This window comes from Henckelia pumila, chromosome 4 (genome assembly GCF_033568475.1).
Source record: "Henckelia pumila isolate YLH828 chromosome 4, ASM3356847v2, whole genome shotgun sequence".
NCBI lineage: Eukaryota > Viridiplantae > Streptophyta > Magnoliopsida > Lamiales > Gesneriaceae > Henckelia > Henckelia pumila.
Genome location: NC_133123.1, coordinates 161132836 through 161140017, shown reverse-complemented (window position 1 = coordinate 161140017; position 7182 = coordinate 161132836).

The window sequence follows — 7182 nt, the reverse complement described above, 5'->3', positions numbered from 1 at the left end:
GCACTAGAAAATCTATCAGAAGTTTCTACGAAGAGAATTAACGAATTTGATCCGTTAAACCAGACTGCAAATTCAAAATTCACAGGCTGGATTTTCCCGAGTAGAGAGGGAAGGGGGCGGCCACTTTTAATAAAAACAACTAGGGTTTTTCGAAAATTGTGAGCCTCTGTTGTGTAATTTTTGTACTGGAATAACTTATTTATAATATGGGCTGCTAACAGCTTAGGGCCCATTAGTCATAAGTTCAAGCCTGACAAGCAAAGCCCGCATATTCAGAAATTAATATAAAATTCATCGTGACTCAGATTGATAAACCAATTTCACCAATGTTCACAGAAACCATTTCTGCATCTTTTAGAGTCAAGATAAATTTTTCTAAATCCGAATTCAGTGATTTCCAAAAATGCCCATCCCTATGTCATTTTAGGAAATCTTACTCCTCTACTCTTAAATAAGAAGTCCCACTTCTTTGTTCATTAAATTTAACTCTTTAAATTTAACTATCTCAACGGGGATTAAAAATCCATTACTCTTTGTGACCCTCAATGGTTCAGGGATACAGCTAGCCGTGGGCTCACAACTCCTTGTGACTCGGAACAACAATTTCCGACTTGCCCATCGAATCATGGTAAGAGCGCCTAGCAACATCGCCCCATGATTCCCTAGGTATCACTGATAGTGCCTGCAAGAACCAATAGTTTTGGTTTGCGTACAGTACGGTCCCTTCATCCATATATCCCGATCGAATCAACAACCATTGGTAAATCGAGAGTCGTTCGAGATTCGATAACTATGCAATACATCTTGAAGATCAAATAGTGACATCACATGTGCTACTAAGAAACCATTTCTTAAAACACATCATGTACTCTGGCCAGAGATTCGTCACACTAATATCTCCTCAGATTGCATAGGATATCCACACTCGCAAGTATGTGGTGAATCCTTGACAACAAAGCATCGACTCCTATATGTGTTATAACTGTACCCAATCCCGACACCTGATGACCCCAATAGAGTCGGTAAACGAGTCAAAGCACAGTACTAGCATATAGAGTCTCAATGATGTTTCAAGTAGTAAGGACTAATGGTGTACAACCAAAACCGCGGACTTTATCCACTCGATAAGTGATAACCACTTGGAAAGTCTGGATAGGGTAGTTCGATCATTCATCGTATGAATATCCATTTGCATGCTTTGAACATCTCTATGTTCCATACCAATGAAACGTGGTACTCGGCATCGCAAATGCTAGTCTCAATCTCGAGCGATCCTTATCCTTATTAACGGACGGCTCAATCGACTAGGAACTGTTTAGAATATACAGTGACTATAAGATGTGTTTCATGATAGTCATCCCCATGTACTACCACATCTTACATACACTATAGTATATTCAAGGTCTTTATCAAAACAACAATAGTATATCACAATATAACAATATGAAGAAAGATAAAGTCATTGCCATTAATAAAAGTGTAAATTATATTAAACAAAAGATTGTTTATACAAAGAGTCATCAAAGCCCTTAGCCACAAGTTGGCTCACCGGGCACCCACTCTTTCAATCTCCCACTTGCCCTAAAGCCAACTAGTCATACTACGTAGACCCATTGGTTCGCGATGTTTGTCAAATAATGGTCCTGGCAAGGGCTTAGTAAGTGGATCAGCGATATTGTCTGCAGAGGCCACTCTTTCGACAGTGATGTCTCCTCTTTCCACAATCTCCCGGATGATGTGGTATTTCCTCAGTACGTGTTTGGATCTTTGATGAGACCTTGGTTCCTTTGCCTGAGCAACGGCACCCGTGTTGTCACAGTACACCGGGACTGGACCAACAACTTCAGGAATGACGCTCAACTCTTGGACGAAATTTCTCATCCAAACGGCCTCTTTAGCAGCAGCTGATGCTGCAATGTATTCTGCCTCAGTGGTGGAATCCGCTGTGGTGTCCTGCTTGGAACTCTTCCAAGAGACAGCACCGCCATTGAGCATGAACACAAATCCAGAGGTTGACTTCGAGTCATCCACGTCACTTTGGAAGCTAGAGTCGGTATAGCCTTCCAATTTTAGTTCTCTTCCTCCATATACCATGAACATATTCTTAGTCCTTCGTAAGTACTTAAGAATGTCCTTCACGGCTTTCCAATGCATTTGACCGGGATTAGCTTGATATCTGCTCGTGACACTCAGAGCAAATGCTACATCCGGTCTGGTAGATATCATCCCATACATGATACTACCTATGGCTGACGCATATGGTACATGTGTCATTTTCTCTATATCTTCATCAGTCTTGGGACACATAGACTTGGATATAGAAACTCCATGACACATAGGTAGATGTCCTCTCTTGGACCCATCCATTGAAAACCGTTTCAATATGGTGTCGATGTAGGTTGCTTGAGTGAGTCCTATCATTCTCTTAGATCTATCTCTATAGATCTGTATCCCTAGAATATAGGATGCCTCACCCAAATCCTTCATCGAGAATCTACCTGATAACCATATCTTTGTTGACTGCAACATCCCTACGTCATTCCCAATTAGTAGGATGTCATCAACATAAAGTACTAAGAATGTCACAGCATCCTTAACTACTTTCTTGTACACGCATGGTTCCTCCGGGTTTTTGATGAAACTAAAATCCTTTATTGTTTCATCAAATTTCTGGTTCCAACTTCTTGATGCTTGTTTGAGACCATAGATTGATCTCTGAAGCTTGCATACCTTATGCTCGCTTCCCATGGATGTGTATCCCTCAGGCTGCATCATATAGATCTCTTCCTTAATGTTTCCATTAAGAAATGCAGTATTCACATCCATTTGCCATATCTCATAGTCATACCAAGCAGCTATGGCAATAAGGATTCTTATGAACTTGAACATTGCAACTGGTGAAAAGGTTTCATCATAGTCAACTCCTTGTCTTTGAGTATAACCTTTCGCCACCAATCGTGCCTTGTAGGTCAATACCTTACCATCAGGCCTAAGCTTTCTCTTGTAGATCCATTTACACCCTATTGGAACAATTCCATCGGGAGGATCTACTAAAGACCAAACTTGGTTTGTATGCATCGAATCTATTTCCGACTGCATAGCTTCAATCCATAAATTTGAATCCGCATCAGAAATTGCTTCCTTGAAGTTTCTTGGATCACATCCATCGTCGGGTTCATCTTGATCCCCTTCAAGAAAAAGACCATATCGAATAGGAGGTCTAGAAGTCCTCTCGGATCTTCTAGGTATAGGCGTGTCCATCAATGGTTCCTGAGGTGTAGGATCATTATTTTGTATTTCGGGTTCTTCTCGAATTTCTTCGAGTTCCATCATCTCGCCTTTCTTATCCAATAAGAACTCCTTCTCCAAGAAGGTGGCATTCCTTGAAACAAACACCTTTGTTTCAGCAGGATGATAGAAATAATATCCGATTGAATTCTTCGGATACCCTACAAAATAACATAAGGTGGATCGACTATCCAACTTATCTCCCACTGTCTGCTTCACGTAAGCAGGACATCCCCAAATCCTCAAGTACGAATACTTAGGAGCTTTGCCATTCCATAACTCGTATGGTGTTTTGTCCACTGCTTTGGTGTGGACGTTGTTCAACAACAACACCGCCGTTTCAAGCGCGTAGCCCCAAAACGAAGGTGGAAGCTCAGTGAAGCTCATCATGGATCGAACCATGTCCAACAAAGTTCGATTACGACGCTCCGATACACCATTTAGCAGAGGTGTCATAGGAGGAGTCCACTGAGAGAGAATCCCATTCTCTTTCAGATAGTCCAAAAACTCGGTACTTAAGTATTCTCCACCTCGATCCGATCGAAGTGCTTTAATACTTTTACCTAGCTTGTTTTCTACTTCAGCCTTGAATTCTTTGAACTTTTCAAATGCTTCAGACTTATATTTCATTAAATATAAATACCCATACCTTTAATAATCATCAGTAAAGGTAATGAAGTAGGTGTGGCCAAATTGAGTACCAATTCTAAATGGACCACAAACATCTGTATGGATCAAATCCAACAGATTTTGACTACGCTCAGGTTTCCCCTTAAAAGGAGATTTAGTCATTTTTCCTTTCAGGCAGGATTCACAAGTAGGTAGAGAGTTAATATCAGACATATCAAACATGCCCTCTCCCACTAGATTGTTCATCCTCCTTGAGGAAATATGACCTAGCCTAGCATGCCAAAGGTTTGCCGGGTTTTGACTATCGATTTTCCTTTTGTTTGTTGTTACCGGTTTATCAACATAATTTATTGGAACGTCTTTTAATTTTAAGTTATATAGATCGTTTTCAAGTTGTCCATTTCCAATCAAACATTCATTCTTGTAAATATTGCAAATCTCATTCACAAAATTGCAAGAATAACCATCTCTATCAAGCATAGAAACAGAAATAATGTTTTTAATCAAATCTGGAACAAATAAAACATCTCTCAAAAGTAACTTAAAACCGTTCTGCAAAATTAAATAAACATCTCCCACAGCTTTAGCTTCAACTCTGGAACCATTTCCGAGCCTCAGCTGGGTCTCACCCATTCTAAGCTTGCGACTTCTTTTCATCACCTGCAAATCATTGCAAATGTGAGATCCACATCCGGTATCCAATACCCAAGAAGTAGTGTTAAGTGAAAAATTTATTTCAATATAGAACATACCCTTCGCAGTTCGCAACTGCTCTAGATATTCCTTGCAGTTACGTTTCCAATGACCGGGTTTCTTGCAGTAATGGCAAACATCCTTGGACTTTTCCATGTTTGAAGCCTTTGTCTTGTACTTATTCTCGGGTTTGGTTTTCTTGGGTGGGGCAGAACGTTTCTTACCCTTTGTACTTGGCCCCTTCTTAGCAGAAGAAGAGGAGCCCACAAAGAAAACCGGTTTATCTTTCTTTAAAGTGGCTTCATATGTTACAAGCATATTGACCATCTCTTCAAGGGAGGCCTCTATCTTGTTCATATTGAAATTTACCACAAATCCGTCAAACGAAGAAGGAAGAGAGAGAAGTAATAAGTCCACGTTGAGTTCATGCTCCAACACCAAATCAAGCGTTACCAACTTCTGTATGAGCCAAATCAATCGTACCCCATGATCACGGACCGAAGTCCCTTCACGCATGCGACACGTCATTAGCTCTTTTACAGTAGCGAACCTTTCAGCTCTCGATTGAGCCCCAAAAAGTTCCTTGAGTTGTACGGGAATGTCAGCAGCATTCACGGTGTCCTCAAATCACCTCTGGAGTTCATCAGACATCGAGGCTTGCATATAGCATTTGGCCTTGATATCATGGTCCCACCATGTATCAAGTTTGGCCAACTCTTCCGGACTTACATCAGCTGGTGTTTCCTTCGGAGGAGATTTTTCTAACACGTAGAGCATCTTCTTCGAAGTCAAGACAATCTTCAACTTACGGAACCATTCCGTATAGTTTGCGCCAGTCAGTTTATTTTGTTCAAGGATATAGAATAGTGGATTGCGCGAATTCATCTTTATGAAATACTGAAAAGAAAAAGACAATTATCAGTGATTGTTTAATTAATTTACTAAGACATAAAATAGGCGAAATTTATTTTATGAATCTCACTCCCACTATTTTAACGATTTCACTACCCTCTAGTGAAAACGGGAAACTGTTTTTTTTAGTGGGAACATGGAGTCCAATTGACAAACTATAGTCCCGAATAATATCAGCCAACCATAATTTTCAAAAGGTAGAGCCCAATTGCTTCCAAAACAACCTCCACGTTTTTACCTCATGTCCAATAAGGGCCCAATAATATGATGTCGTTTATTGTGACATGTCAAGATGACCCATCAATATTAAGTTGTGATGGACGGTCGCCATGTGGATCCCCCAATAATATGAGTCAATCCCATGGGAGTTCCACCCAACTTACAACATGTGTCGATCCAATGTACAGCTTTCCGACGAACGGGCCCCCCCAATAATATGAGCCGGACCGTATCCACGAGTAGCATCTCATACATTGATCGTTGATGGAAGGTAGGAACATTTAAACAATTTTAAATTTCCTTTATTTATCTTGATATCAATTTTAAATCATATTTAAAATGAGGGATTTTAATTTTGAAAATTTGTCTCATCATTTTAAAATGTGTATGCTTGCGGGATTCATACAATTTTGTCTAAAACATGCATACAACTATAATATCATATATTATATAGGATGATCGATTCCATTTCTAATCGACCCGTGGTTGCCAATCACGAGTCTAAGTCCAATCCTAGGTAATATGCAGGTATGCAATGCAATCCTATTACATTGAGCTTCCAATTTACATTTCTTCAGTCTTTATTGTCTGCTGGGCCCACCTCCGTCTTCAAATCTTTATCTCCCACTAAGTCTAATGTATTTACAATAAATAACCATGACAAGTAGGGGATACATTTTAAGGGGTGGGAACGGGCCATAAACCAGGCCCATTTTTATTACATATGACAATTCATACTGGGCCATAAACCAGGCCCATTAATAAATCCAACAATAATAAAAACAAATGTAAATTCCTAACATACACCTACAAAATTGGTCATGACAATCGATCATCCTTATCCAATAATATTTAATTCAAAATTAATTTATTGGATAACATGCAATGGCAATTTAAATTAAAAGGATAAAATCATATTCCATATATAAAATCTTATTTTACATACAAAATCATATTTTATCTTTTTATCAAATAAAATCATATTGTACTCAATATTTCCATAAGATCATATCTTATCATCAATTGTACCAAAATAATTAATTTCATAAAATCTGATTTAACGGATAAAATCTATAAATTTTCCAAAAATTCAAATTTATCCCAAAATAAATTTTAAAATTTTCGGACTCGAACAATTCGATCCGACGCCTCGTGGATCAATCAAAAACAATTTTCGATCGGACCAAAAATAGAATTTTAACATATTAAAATTTTAATTTTAAAATTAAAAATTAATTTTCGCGGGCCGCCCGGGACGCTCCCGGGCTGCCCGCGCCCCAAAGGGGCTCGGGCCGGGCAGCCCGTCGCTGCCCCTAGGGCAGCGACCCTCACTGCCCCCCTGGCAGCGATCCAATCGCTGCCCGTGTTTTGCCCGAAAAATTTTATTTTTAAAAAAAAATTTATTTTGTTTCAAAAACCGAGGCTTAAAAAAATTTTGTA